Consider the following 15,107-nt stretch of genomic DNA (forward strand, 5'->3'; position numbering starts at 1 on the left):
AACCTCAACTACGACACGCAGCTCTTGTTCGTCGACCGTGACGGTTTGGAGGTCTCCCTCAAGGTGCTGCCTGTCTTTTACCAGGACCTGATCACTGTCTGGAACATGGTCGAATCGCGTTGCGCCTACCCTCCAGCTGGAGTAGCGGCTGTCGTCAGGGAGCCGTTGCTCAGGAATCCGCACCTCTGTACTCGCGCGTTCGAGTGGCTGTCGGAGGGGAGGGCCGTGGCGGCGAGGGCGACCAGGGTCGGGGACGTGCTGCGTGCCGGGGGCATGGGCTGGACGTTGCCGCAGGACATAGCGAGCAGGGCAGCGGTAGACGTCCGGTACGTGGCCACCGCCATCTGACACCTTAAAACGGCGGTGCTCGGACCCGACGTAGTGCACCAGTTGGAGGACGCTCAGGTGTGCGGTGGGATCCCGTCCGCGCTCACCCCGGCCCGGACGGAATTTCACATTGGCCCCAAGGTCCCGTACTTCCCGCGGGAGCCTGTGCCCCACAACCTGAGCCGCCTCTGGAATTTTAATTTTGTTGCTTTCAGGGACGTAAAAAGAAATGCCCTGTATCGACTGCTGCTGCACACCGTCCACCTCTTCTCCCTCATCCACCGTCCGGACACGCCTTGGCGTGCCCATTTGCCACCGGGCGGTGGAGATCCCCAGTGGAGGGCTCTCTACGCGGGAGTCCTCCCCCTTTCTCTCGGGGATCTGTGGTGGAGGGTGCTGCACGCAGCAGTCCCCTGCAGTAGTTCACGGACTCCCAGCCCAACTGCTTGTTCTGTGGCGCTGTAGAGTCCGTGAACCATGTATATATTGGGTGTGGACGTTTGCACTCCCTTTTTGATTTTCTCAAAAACCTTCTCCTCTGCTTTTGGCTGCACTTCAGTCCCACACTCCTGATCTTCGGGCACCCGATACGGAGGATGGAGGGCAGGTCCGTAGACCTCCTCATGGGTCTGCTCCTGGGCCTGGCCAAACTGGCCATCAACCGGTCGAGGCAGCGGGCCATGGAGGGGGTCGTTAGGGCCGACTGCCTGCCCCTCTTCCGGGGTTACGTTAGAGCCCGGGTGTCCTTGGAGAAGGAGCACACGGTGTCCACCAACACCCTGGAGTTGTTCATGGAGAGGTGGGCGCCGCAGGGAGTGGAGTGCATTATTTCTCCCTCCAACTCTATTTTGATTTAGTCCCTACCCTCCCCTTCACTGTTTTGATCACACAGCATTGCCCTGTGGTTTGAAGGGCAGTGCTTGTCACTGGCCACTCGGGTGTTTTTTCGTATCTTCCAGGTGGTGGCAATTAAATAAAGATTCGTGCACTTTGTGTCTTTCACTGTGTTTCACAGCTGCACACACACACACCATGTGTGCTGGGGAAAAAATAAGCACTACCGCACTTAGGCGGTAGTGTGTGGGTGTAACAAAAAAAAGAAGAAAAGAAAAAAATATATAAACAAAAAAAAAGAAAAGAAAAAATAGAAAAAGAAGGAAAAAAAGGAAAAAAAAAGAAGACAATGTAGTGCCAGTTGGTCTGAGTGAATGAGAGCGTGGCTACACTCAACCACGTGATAAGCTTCTCGATTAGTGGTGCTGGAAGAGCACAGCAGTTTAGGCAGCATCCAAGGAGCAGCGAAATCGACGTTTCGGGCAAAAGCCCTTCATTAGGAATAAAGTGATACCACGTGATAAGCTTCACTGGCAGCACTGTGATGTTGTGACCAAGCCATTGGAAATGTGTGAAGGTGCAGGGCATGGTTAAGGAAAGACATATTGACCAGGAAGAGAAGGAAATTTTAATGGAACAGGCTGAAACGTTTTACAGAACTTAGTGCACATTGGAAAACACAAATTAGAAAATCCCACGCCTGTATTGTGGCAAACGGGAAAATGCTTCAAATGGTGAAAGGTGTGAGTGATCACCGCCATCTTTATTGGGGGCAGTGATCCACGGGACACGTGTGTGGCCGCCAACTTTGAGAGGGGCAAGCTGCAGGGGGACGCATGCACAGCCTTCCTTGGCAGGGAGTCATAGGGCAGGATTTACACAGTGACAGAGTCAGGATGTTTTCAATGTCAAAGAGTGTGATGCTGGAAAAGCACAGCAGGTCAGGCAGCAGCTGATTGGTGGGAAGGAAGATGGAAACGTAGGACAGGTCAAAAGGGCAGTGCCGAGTTGGAAGGCTGGATCTGGGATAAGGTGGGGGAGTGGAAATGAGAAAACTGGTGAAATCCACATTGATCCCATGTGGTTGGAGGATCTGAACACAGATGATGAGGCGTTCTTCGTCCAGGCATCAGATGCCTGGGATTTGGCGGTGGAGATGGCCCAGGACCTGCATATCTTTGATGGAGCGGGAAGGGGAGTTCAAGTCTTTGGGAACAGGCTGTTTGACTTGTTTAGTGTTTTTTACTGTTACTTTCACAGACCTTTTGTAAGTTAATTTTCCTCTGCTGCCCAACCCCTGGCAATGTGCTGCTCTCTAAATGGACTAAATTTTCCACAGTATAATTCCCAGTGAATAATTCTTTTTTTCAACAAAAGAGTGCATTTTCCTTCCATTTCTGACCAGCAAATTCTGCAACATTCTCACTTCCTGTAATGCATTTAGCACTCCCTGAAATATCAACTATGTGTTTCTCTCTCCACAGACACTAGTGATTAATGCCAGAGTCCCATTGCCTGTGGAGAGGGTGATGTTTGACGTCCTTGTTCAGCTGCAGTTCGTGTGGTGAAGGTGCTCCCACAATTAACTTGGGTAAGAAATGTTGCATATTATTCACTCAGCAACAGTGAAGAGTTGACAATGTGTGTGCAAATCAACAACGGTTTGTATTTTTATCATTTTTATAATTTCACAGAAATTGAGAATTTCTGACATATCCCCATTCTGATGGGGATATTGGGTCAGGTGATCAAAAGTATTGCCAAATAAGCAGGTTTTCAGGAATACCTTAAAGGAGGAAAGCAAGTCTGAGACGGTCAGGGTGCGAATTCCAGACAGTGTTCCCTTGACCGTGTCGAAACAGCCAGACTGGTGAAGCAATGAGTAAATGCATCTTTGGGAGTCTGAAAGAAAATGAGTTATCGAGGTCTCTCAGGCTGTGTGGTGCAGGGAGACAGGGATGTTCACAGCCAGGAATTACATCAAGGGAGAGAATTTTAAATTGTTGCTTGTAAATAGGAGCCTTTTGATGAATCAACAAGTTTTGGTCCAAGTGAGCACTTGGGCAGTAGGGTTTTAGATACTCTTGAGATTACATGTAAGTTGAATGTGGGAGGCTGGCCAGGAGTGTGTTTGGGTAATGAAATCTGGAGATAACACAGGGATGGACGAGTATTTCAGTAAATGAGCTGAGACTAGGGTGGAGTTGGGTGATGTCACTGATGTAGAAACAGCAGTTTTGGAGTCGGGCTCCTCCTCATCACTCCCCCTCCCCAATTCACAAATATTGTTCGTTGTTCTGTCTGTCTTTTCTGGTTATGTCCTTCTCTCCAATTCTGCTAAGAACTAATATTTGACCTCACAGTTGTTGGAAAATCCTGCTCCATCTCCACTCTCCCTTTCCTTTCTGAATTCCTCATATGTGGTGTCCATCCAGGATCTATCTTTGTCCCCTCCTGTATCTCACCTACACACTGCCAGGAGGTGACATCGTATTGGTTTCCCATGTACACTGACAATGCCCAGCTCTCTCTCCCTATCATCCCTCTCCATTGCTCCACTGTTACTCATTCATCAAACTGGTTACCACACGCCTACAACTCGATTGGCTGCAATTTCCTCCAATGAAACACTGCAATGGTTAAACCCATTGCCTTCCGTTACTATTACAAATTCCTTTCCCTTACTGCTGAGCCCCTCCCTCTCACTGGGAAATGCCTGAGGCAGAACTTCACAATATTGCTCTCATATTCTGACCTTCTGATCAGACATCTACACAATCACAAACACCAGGAATTCCAATCTCTAAAATGTTGTTTTTCTCCACCTCACCCCAGCTCCATTGCTACTGAAACCCCTTACCCATGTCTGTGTTGCATTAAAGTTGACAAATCTAAAACAGAACCCTTGATTCTGCAGGTAAAAACGCTTTTGCCCGAAACGTCGATTTCGCTGCTCGTTGGATGCTGCCTGAACTGCTGTGCTCTTCCAGCACCACTAATCCAGTCCTTGATTCTGCAACTGACCCAGAATCTGGTTCTAGGTTCCCTCATGATGGGACACATCCTCTCAGTATTTACCCTGTAATACCCCTTAATAAGCCTATATGTTTCAATAGGATCCCCTCTCATTCTCCCCCAAATCCAATGAGTCAAGTCCCAATTTCTTCAGCCTTTTCTTAAAAGATAGTCCCTGCAAACCAGGTATCATCCCAGTCAATCTTCTCTGAATGCTTCCGATGAAGTGATGTATTTCCTTAAATAAAGGGACCAAAACTTCTCTCATTACTCCATATGTGGTCTCACTCGCACTATATGAAGTGGCTCTCAGGTATATACTCCAAACTCTTCTACTGCAAATCCCCTGAAATCAGGAATAATATTCCATTCCCCTTCCTGATGACCTGTTGTAACTGTGTGCTAGCTTTCTGTGTTTCCTGCACAGTTACCCCCGGTCCCTTTTGTTTTGCAGGTTTCTACAGTTTCCACCATTTAAATAGTCCTCTGTTCTTTTATTACCTCCTCCAAAATGAACAACCTCACAGTATCCCAAGTTATGCTCCATTTACCAACTTGTCCACTTCTCTGAATCCCTCTCTTTAAATTGTTTATAATCCTTTTGGAAGTTTACTGTTCGACATTTTCTAGGAGATTCCCCCCTAATTCGTCTGAATCTTTCCAGGGAGCACCGGACAGTGGGAAGCATGCTGAGTTGCTGTGTTTTCAGAGAGACTCTGTGGGATGACTGGGAGGATCTTGTTGCCCATTGGTCAGAATGGAGACAACTTGCCCATCAAGCTGCATGGGACTTTCACCCCCCATGTCTTATTGATGAGGCACAGTGGCAGCACGGAAGGATAGAAAAGGAAGAAAATCCTGCTGTCCGCATCTCACTGACTCTTGGAACATTCTGTCCCATGTGTCAAAGATCTGTCCTGTTCAGTCACATGAAGTCCCAAGGTGGAAACTCATAGAAACCCACATAGATTTCCCCCTGAACTGACTGCTGACCTCCACAAGGGGTAATGTGTTCAGTCATCCTGGGCCAGGAGGAGGGGATGGTGCGAGTTTCTAACCTGACCTGACAGTGACAGATTTTATAAACTTGTATTACAGGATACTACAGGTGGATATTCAGATGGCAATCTCAGTAATTGTAACACAAAACTCTGATTGAATTACTCCATTCATCAGGACCTGGATATTTGCACTGTGTGTGAGTATTTTGTTCCAGCTCAATTCCATTTTCTGCATAAAAATTCTCCTTTGAATCAAACCGTCCTGTCAATAAATTTCCCCGAAATATTCAATATGTGTCCAGTAATCCTTTTATGATGAGTTGACGAGTGTAAGGTTTAACATCCTGATGTATATATTTTGTAAGCACTTGTCTCTCAGCTCCCCTCAATTTCCTTTGCTACAAGGAGAACAATCTCAGTTTTCCCAAACCCCTGATTCCCCAATGTCTGTTTGCTCTCTATAAGGCACACATCAGGATCGTGTTGGAACATTCTCCACTTGCCTGCATCAGTGCAGCCCTCAGCAGTATTAAAGAAAGCGAACATCCTCCAGGACAAAGCACTGTGCCTGAGTGGTGTTCCATCCACCACCTTCAGCATTCCCTCTCTCCACCCCCGGTGCACAGTGGCATCACTGTGTAAAAGGTAAAGTCAGTATTGTCCTACCAGACCAGAGGGCTGCTCTCTTATTAGGGAGAGATGTTTGGTGGTGGTTTAACTGAAGGTTACCACAGCCCAGGCAAGGGGAGAGGTTGAGAATGAGAGGCCATCTATTATAGATGGATATTCTTGATATGTATTAACAACACCCATGTCCCTGCAACTAAAATCCCCCATTCCTTGAACCATCCTGGTAACTCTCCTGTGCCCCCTCTCAAGTACCCTGCCAACCTTCCCAATGTGTGGGCGACCTCTGGTTTGCACAGACCCAGCTGCTCTGTGTTCCTGTGGGTGATGTCATCATCGAGCACCAGTTGCACTAAACCTCACTGTCTGTGAGGGTGGGAGACACAAATCCCCAAAACATTTGAGATGTATTTAGTGTGCACTTGCTATGCCATGATAGATGACACTTTTCCACAAGTACTGGAAAATAGATGAAGATAGTTCGGTGGTAGTTTTCTTTCTCACAGACTCGATGGACCACCAGTGCCTTTTTCTGTTCTGTTTCCCGCTGAGATGTTTATTATCGGAATATGACAGGCTCCATTGGGCATCAGGTCAGAAAAGGTGATACTGGAATAGATGACACGTGATTGGTCGATATTTTTTGAAGGAAAGTGAGACACAGAGGTTTAAGAGGAAATTCAGAAGCTCAGCGCAGGAATTGTAAAGGGCCATTATCAAGTGAGAAATAAACATTGGGCATCCTGAAAGCTGGAAATAAAGAAAGACACATATAGAAGAGCTTTGAGAGACTGGAGGGGATTAGACATGGGGAGGATAATGAAGCTGGAGGAGATGCAAGTTGGAAAGGATTGTGAGGATGGAGGATGTTACAGAGATAGAGATATTTGTGATAGAGGTTTTTGGATTTTGAGGCTGGAGAGGAATTATAGAAATGAGGAAGATTTGTAAGGCTGGATGAGGTGGCACTGATAGGGAGAGTTCCAAGCATAGAGGAATTTATAGAGATAACGAGTCATAAAGTTACACAGCATCGACACAGACCCTGTGGTCCAACCAGTTCGTGTCGACCATAAATTTGAACTGAACTAATCTCATCTGCCTCCACTTGGTCCAAGTCCATCCGAGCATTCTCTATGGCTCCAAATATACAGGTCCAAATGTATTTTTCCTATTAGAATCCCATTCCCCTACCCTTTTGCTCTACAATTACCCCTGACTAATTCACTCAACCCAATCATTCCTGAACACTATGGGCAATTGAGCACGGCCAGTTCACCTCCCCGTACATCTGTGGATTGTGGGAGGAAACGGCAGCACCTGGAGGAACCCACGCTGTCATGGGGAAGAATATGCAAACTCCACATGGACAGTCACCCAATACAGGAATTGAGCCTGTGTCCCTGGCGCTGAGAGATAGCAGTGCTAACCGTTGAGCCACTGTGCCACCCTGAAATTGTAATTGTATTCACAGCTACCATGTCCTCTGCAAGTTTATTCCACGTGTAAACCACTCTCTGTGCAGAAACAAAAAATAAAATCCAGAACTTCTTTTTAAAACCTTCCTTTTCTCACTTTAAAAAGTATGTCCCCAATCTTGAATCGCGCCCCCTCCTGGAAAGCGCACCTGCTGTTGACATTACCAACACTCTTCAGGATTTTATAAACCTCTAATAAGGTCACCCCTCAGCCTCCTGTGCTTTTGTGAAAAAGGACCCAGCCTATCCAGACTGCTTATAATTCAATACCTCCGTTCCCATTACCATCCTGGTAAATCTCTTCTGAACCTGCTCCGATTTAATAATATCCTTCCTATAACAGCACAACCAGAACTGGGCACAGTATTCCAGAAGAGGCCTCCCCAACATCTTGTACAACCTCATCATAACGTCCCAACTCCGATATTCAAAGATCTGAGCAATGAAGGCAAATGTGCTAAAGCCCTTCTGAACCACCCTGTCTGCATGTGACACATAGTTAAAAGATCTGAACCCCTCGGTCTCTTTGTTTCAAATCACGATCCGAGGCCAAACTTTTAATCAGTGTAATTCCTGCCCTCGTTAGTTTTACCAAGATGTAATATTTTGCATTTATTCCAGTCCAAAAATCACAAACATCCTTCGAGTATAAAGGCAAGAGGAGCATACTTCAGAATAAAATCAGTAAGGCAAAAAGGGGACAGGACACGGCTTTGGTGAATAGGGCGGTTTGGACAAACCTGGGAACTACAGATGCTGTGCTAGACGAGGTGTTGGAGGGAGCCCTGAGCGACAGGATTTGCGTGTATTTGGAAACGCACAGACTGATTAGGGATAGTCAGCATAACTTTCTGCATGGGAAATCATGTGTCACATATTCGATCTGGTTTTTAAGAAGTAACAAAGAGGAGTGATGAGAGCAGAGCAGTAGATGTGATCTATATGGACTTCAGTAAGGCGTTGACAAGGTTCCCCATGGGAGTCTGGTTAGCAAGGTTAGAGCTCACGGAAGTAGCCATTTGGATACAGAACTGTCTCAAAGGCAGAAGACAGAGGGTGGTGGTGATGGATGATTATTTTTCAGACAGGAGACCTGTGACTAGTGGAATGCCACAAGGATTGGTGCTGGGTCCACTACCTCTCATCATTTATATAAATGAATTGGATGTGAACATGGGAGGTATAGTTAGTAAGTTTGTAGATGGCACCAAAATTGGAGGTGTAGTGGACAGTGAAGAAGGTTACCTCAGATTTCAATGGGATTTTGATCAGATGGGCAAATGGGCTGAGGAGTGGCAGATGGAGTTCAATTCAGATAAGTGCGAGGTGCTGCATTTTGGAAAGGCAAAGCTTAGCAGGACTGATACACATCATGGTCAGGTCCTGGGGAGTGTTGCTGAACAAAGAGACCTTGTTGTGCAGGTTCACAGCTCCTTGAAAGTAGAGGCGCAAGTAGATAGGATAGTGAAGGTGTTTGGTATGATTTCCTTTATTGGTCAGAGTATTGAGTAAGAAAGTTGGGAAGTCATGTTGCAGCTGTTCAGGACATTGGTTTGGCCACTCTTACAATATTGTGCACAATTCTGTTCTCCACCTATCACACGGATGTTGTGTAACTTGAAAGGTTCACGAAAGATTTATCAGGATTTTGCCAGGGTTGGAGGGTTTGAGATATAGGGAGAGGCTGTATAGTCTGGGGCTGTTTTCCCTGGAGCGTCAGAGGCTAAGGAGTGATCTCAGAGGTTTCTAAAATCATGACCATGGATCAGATAGATAGACAAGGTATTTTCACTGGAGTGGGGGAGTCTAGAACTAGAGGGCGTAGATTTAGCGTGAGAGGGGAAAGATATAAAAGGGACCTAAGGGACAACTTTTTCATGCGACGGTGTTGCGTTTATGGAATGAGCTGCCAGAGGGAGTTATGAAGGCTGGTACAATTGCAACATTTTTATAGGCATCTGGATGGGTATATGAATAGGAAGGGTTTAGAGGGATATCGACCAAGTGCTGGCAAATGGGACGAGATTAGGTTCGGATATCTGGTCGGTATGGACGAGTTTGACTGAAGGGTCTGTTTCCGTGCTGTATGTCTGTGACTCACATCCGGGGATCAGCTCAGTGGGTTTCAGTCACTTCAAAGGTAAATCTTACTCTGCTTTACTTCTTAAAATCCGCAACATTCAGTAGGGTGAGTGTTTACTAGTTTAAGTGCCTCTGTTATGATCTTTTGGTTGAATGTTTTAAATATAAAATACAGGTTCTAATCTATTCGAGAGTAATCTTTTGTAAAGCTGTAAGACTCTACCTTTTTCTGGGTCTACAGATTAAGGTGCAGAGATGGCCATTCGTACAGTGATGTGCACTTCCTGGAGGAGAGTAGGGGGAGTTTGAATGATCCTGATGATAGCCTGCAGGAAGTGATGCAAATCCTCTTGGATCACATGGATCAGGTGGAGCGGTGCTCAATGGTAATGAAGAATTTACAAGAGTCAGGATGTGTGATAGGTAGCGGTTTCAGGCCGGAAACCTGCAGATACAGTCAGGTAGATGGGTTACCTCTCGGAAAGGTAGGAGAGGGAGGAAGGTAGAGCATGAGTCTCCTGTGGAGAAAGTGAAGACTGCAGATTCTGGAGAACAGAGCTGAAAGATGTTTTGCTAGAAAAGGGCTTATGCCCAAAACGTCGATTCTCCTGCTCCTTTAGTGCTGCCTGACCTGCTGCGCTTTTCCAGCAACACAATTTTTCAGCCATGAGTCTCCTGTGGACATCCCCATCTCAAACAAGTTTACTGTTTTGGATAATGTAGGTTGTCATAGACTTTCAGGGAATTTTGCACTGACAGCCAAGTTACTGGTACTGAGATTGGCTCCACTATAATGAGAGGTCTATCAGATTCTAAACGCTCAATGATGATAAGGGACTCTCTAGTTGGGCACAGACTGCTGTTTCTGCAGCTGACAGTGAGACATCAGATTGGGGTGGTACCTCCCTGGTGCCAGGGTCAAGGATGTTTCAGACAGGAAGCAGAATATTGTCAAAGGAAAGAATGACCAGTGGGAGGTCATTGTACATTGGTACCAATGACATAAGAAGGGGAAAAGATAAAGTCCTGATGAGAGAATATAGCAAATTAGCCTGGAATATAATAAAGCAGGTCCTCGGTCATAATATGTGGATTACTCCAGGTGCTACATGCTCGTGAGACTGGGAGTAGCAGGATGGAGGAGATGAATGATTGGCTAAGGAGCTGGTGTAGGGCAGAAGGATTCACCTCTTTTTATCATTGTAATCTCCTCTTGAGTAGAGTTGATGTGCATGAGAAGGATGGATTGTACCTGAATTGGAAGGTGTCTGATATCCAGGCCGGGAGATTTGCTCGTGATACTCAGGAGTCATTAAACCAGTGAGGGAGTGTGGGTAAACTCAAGGAGATAGTGAGAAAAGAGGTAGGTCTGATGCTGGTACAGTTCAGAAGTCAGACAGTCAAGGGCAAGGCACAGAACCAGGTAGAACTGACAAGTTACACTGCATTTACTTCAATGCAAGACGCCTGACAGGGAAGGCAGATGGGCTCAGGGTATGGTTTTGAATGTGGCACTGGGATATCATGGGTATTACAGAAACGTTGCTCAGAGATGGGTAGGACTGGCAGCGTAATGTTCCAGGGTATCGATGGAAGAGGAAGGATAGAAAGGGAGACATGAGAGGGGGCAGAGTGGCCTTTTTGATTAGGGGTAACATTACAGTTGTGCTGAGGGAGGATGTTCTGAGATTACGTCCAGCAAAGTTATTTAGGTTGACCTGGGAAATAAGAAAGGGATGATCACCTTGTTGTTATTACCTGCGTGGGTTTCGTCTGTTTGCTGTGGTTTCCTCCCACTCTCTAAAGTTATGCAGGTGGGTGGGTATTCCATGCTGAATTGGCCGTATTGTTCAGGGATGTGCAGGCTAGGTGGATTAGCCATGGGAAATGCAGCGTTACAGGTTTAAGGTAGGAGGCTTTGAGGGTCAGTGTGGATGTGATGGGCCGAATGGCCTGCTTCCACACTCTCAGGATTCTCTGATAATTCTACGAGTTTTAAAATAGTTACAGAAAATACTAAACCAGATCTAAACGGTGTTCTAAATTGGACAAAGGCGAATTTTGATGGTATAAGGCAAGAACTTTCAATATTTCTTTGCTATTCCCAGGTAAAGGGACAGCTGGAAAGTGGGAACATAAGAACAGAAGGAATAGGAGCAGGAGTAGGCTCCCTGGCCCCTCAAGCCTGCTCTGCCATTCAATAAGATCAGGGCTGATCTTTTCATGGCCTCAGCTCCACTTTCCTGTTCTCTCACCATAACCCTTAATTCCTTTCCTGTTCATAAATCTACCTTTTGACCTAACAATAGTCAAGTTGATAACGTCAACTGCTGCACTCAGCAGCAAATTCCACAGATTCACAGATTTATCTGAAGAAGTCCATCCTGAACTCAGTCCTAAATCTGATATCCCCTTATTTTGACTCTCTGCTCCCTAGTTTGCTCCGTCCCCAGTGGAATTCACATCCCTTCATAATTTCAACTTTTATCCTATCCAACCCCCCATACTTCGAAATTCCAATGAGTATAGAACTAGTTTTCTCAATCTCTCCGCATACGTCAACCCTCTGAAATCCTGACTCAAACTAGTGATCCTCCACTGCACCCTCTCCAGTGCCAGTACATCCTTCCTGAAGTAAGGAGACCAAACCTGTACACAGTACTCCAGGTGTGGCCTCTCCACCACCCTGTACAGCTGCAGCATAACCATTCCTCTAGCAATGAAGGACAATATTCCCTTCACTGTCTTATTTACATGCTGCACCTGCAAACCAACTTCCTGTGATTCATGCACAAGCTCCCTCTGTACAGCAGCCTGCTGCAAGTTTTCACCATTTCATCAGTTAGCTGTTAGTCCGACCAAAATGGATGACCTCACATTTCCCAACATTGTCCTCCATCTGTTCGACCCTTACCCACTCACTTAACCTATCCGTATCCCTCTGCAGACTTACATTGGCCTCTACACACATTGCTCTACCACTCAGCTTAGTGTTGTCTACCTTTCATGAATCGATGCTGTGTCTGCTCTGAGACAATTTCTATCCAGATAGCTCACTATTTCTTCCTTGAGAGATCGAGCATTTCCCCCACTACAGAAGTTATGCTAACAGGTCCATTTTAAAATATTGGCATCACATTTGCAGCTATCTAATCTGTCAGAACCGTCCCAGGGTCCAGCACATATTAGTGAATTATCACGAGTGCGTTTGCTATTTAGCCGCTGCCATGTGCTATAGTCCCCTGGGATGCACTCCATCACGGCCAGACGACCCATCTACCTTTCGGCTGTTATCTTTCCCAACACCACCTCTTTACTGAGAATGATTGCTTCTCTGTCCTCATCTGCCATTGCATCCATAGGCCTGCAACAACGAGAGTACACAGACAGTATGATCCTGTTAAGGCCAAGGCTGGTAGGTGTAAGGAATGCTGCCTGTCGAGAGAAATTGAGGGCCTGGTCAAGAAAATGAAGGAGGGATATGGCAGGTACAGACAGCTGGGTTTGCGTGAATCCCTCCAGGAGTAAAAGGGCAGTAGGAGTATAGTCGGGGGAAACCATGAAGGCAAAAAGGGGGCATGAGATAGCTTTGGGAAATAGGTTTAAGGAGAACCCAAAGAAATTAGACAAATACACCTAGGACAAAAGAGTAACCAGGCAGAGATCAGGGACCCTCAAAGATCAGCAAGGCTGTCTGTGGAACCAACAGAGGTGGGAGGGTTTCATGTCAGCTTTTACTTAGAGAGGATGTGGAAGTGAGACCGTTTGGAAAAATAAATAATGATAACTTGACAAGTGTCCATATTACAGAGAATGAGGTACTGGATATCTTATAATACATAAAGCTGAATAAATCCCTGGGACCTGATCAGGTGTGTCCCAGAACTTTGTGGGAAGTTAGGGAAGTCATTGCCGGGCCCCTCGCTGAGATATTTGTATCACCAATAGCCACAGGTGAGGTGCTGTAAGACGGGCGCCATTATTTGAGAAAGGTGGTGAGGAAAGTCCAGGGAACAATACACCGGTGAGCCTGAAGTCAGGCAAGTTGTTGGAAGGGCTTCTCAGGGACAGGATTTGGATGGAATTGGAAAGGCAAGAAATAATTCGGGATAGTCAGCATGGCTTTGTGCATGGAAATCACTAACTTGGTCTTCAGAAAGATGTTCAACAGGTTCAACATAACAGACTGGTTAACAAATTATACAAAATTGGCTGGAAAATTGGAGACAGAGGATAGTGGTGGAGGGTTGCTTTTCGGACTGGAGGCCTGTGATGAGCAATATGGTGTAAGGATTGGTGTTGGGTCCACTGCTTTTCATCATTTATATAAATGATTTCTATGTGAATAAAGGAGCTATGATTAGTGACTTTACATAGACACCCAAATTGGAGATGCAGTGGACAGGGAAGAAAGTTACCTCCGAGTACAATGAGACTTCAATCAACTGGGCGGAGGAGTGGCAGATGGAGTGTAATTCAGATAAATGGGAGGTGCTGCATTTTGGAAAAACAAATCAGGGCAGGTCTTATACATTTAATGGGAAGGGCCTGGGGAGTGTTGCTGAACAAAGAGACGTTGAGGTGCAGGTTCATAGTTCTTTGAAAGTGGAAGAGGCAGGGTGGTGAAGAAGGCGTTTGGTTTACTTGCCTTTATTGGTCTGTGCATTGAGTATAGGAGTTGCGACATTATTTTGCAGCTGTACAGGACATTGATTCAGCCATTTCTTGAATTCTGCTTTCAGTCCTGGACTCCCTGCTATGGGAATGATATTATAAAACTTGAAAGGTTTCAGAAAAGATGTGCAAAGATGTTTCCAGGGTTGAGGGTTTGACCCATACAGAGGGGCTGAATAGGCTCGGGCTGTTTTCACTGGAGCATCGGATGCTGAGAGGTGACCTTCGAGATTGATAAATCGTGAAGGACATGGTTAGGGTGAACAGCCAGGGTCTTATTCCCAGGTTAGGGGAGTCCAAAACCAGAGAGCACAGACGTGAGTTGTGAGGGAAAAGATTTAAATGCAATCTAAAGAGCAATGTTTTCAAGCTGAATATGGTACGTGTATGGAATGAGCTGCCAGAGGAAGTGTGGAGGCTGGTACGATTACATTTAAAAGGCATCTGATTGTGTACGTGTTTAGGAAACTTTTAGAAGGATATGGGCCAAGTGTTGGCAAATGGGACAAGATTAATTTAGGATATCTGGGCGACATTGACGAGTAGGACCGAAGTGTCTGTTTCTGTGCTGTGCATCTCTATGACACTAATAAATTAAAAATAAGATAGATTTCTCTTTTATGGAGAGTTAGCAAAAGACCTGACAATTCTCCTTGGAGCTGAGAAGGTTAAGCAGTGATTTCAACCAGAAACAGATTTGTTTCCAGGATATTTAATTTACAGAGACACTGAGAGAAATTATTGTCACAATTTTTAGTAACTACTTTCAGGTAATTGGCAAATAATGCAGGTTAAAAATGTGAAGGTTATTTTACTCAGTAGCTTCTGAGCATCTGGAACAGTTTGAATCACAGCTGGATGCAGCTTTTGTTATTGTCAAAACAGATTTGGAATTTAACAATTTGAGGGTAAATGGGAGTGGAGAAAGGGCAGATTGGCAGCATCTCCAGAGGAAGAAAGTACAGCCCCAATGGGCTGAATAGCCCCCCAGCCCCTGTGCTCTGTGATACTGCACCATTCACTGAATGATGAAGCTCATCCCAGGGCAGAGCCAGAGTCATGTACAGCA

The 15,107-nt window shown here is 45.8% G+C and overlaps 1 long non-coding RNA gene across 1 annotated transcript in view; it reads left to right on the forward strand.

The window, feature by feature from the left end:
- The first annotated feature begins 2,648 nt into the window (after nt 1-2,648).
- Nucleotides 2,649-15,107, forward strand: part of LOC140478542 (uncharacterized) — a 28,973-nt gene continuing 16,514 nt past the window's right edge. Inside the window, exons 1-2 of the long non-coding RNA XR_011960800.1 lie at nt 2,649-2,752; nt 5,275-5,374. This is a non-coding gene — a long non-coding RNA (uncharacterized lncRNA). The remainder of the gene's footprint in view (nt 2,753-5,274; nt 5,375-15,107) is intronic.

The sequence above is a fragment of the Chiloscyllium punctatum genome, chromosome 6, assembly GCF_047496795.1.
Source record: "Chiloscyllium punctatum isolate Juve2018m chromosome 6, sChiPun1.3, whole genome shotgun sequence".
In the NCBI taxonomy this organism is placed as follows: domain Eukaryota; kingdom Metazoa; phylum Chordata; class Chondrichthyes; order Orectolobiformes; family Hemiscylliidae; genus Chiloscyllium; species Chiloscyllium punctatum.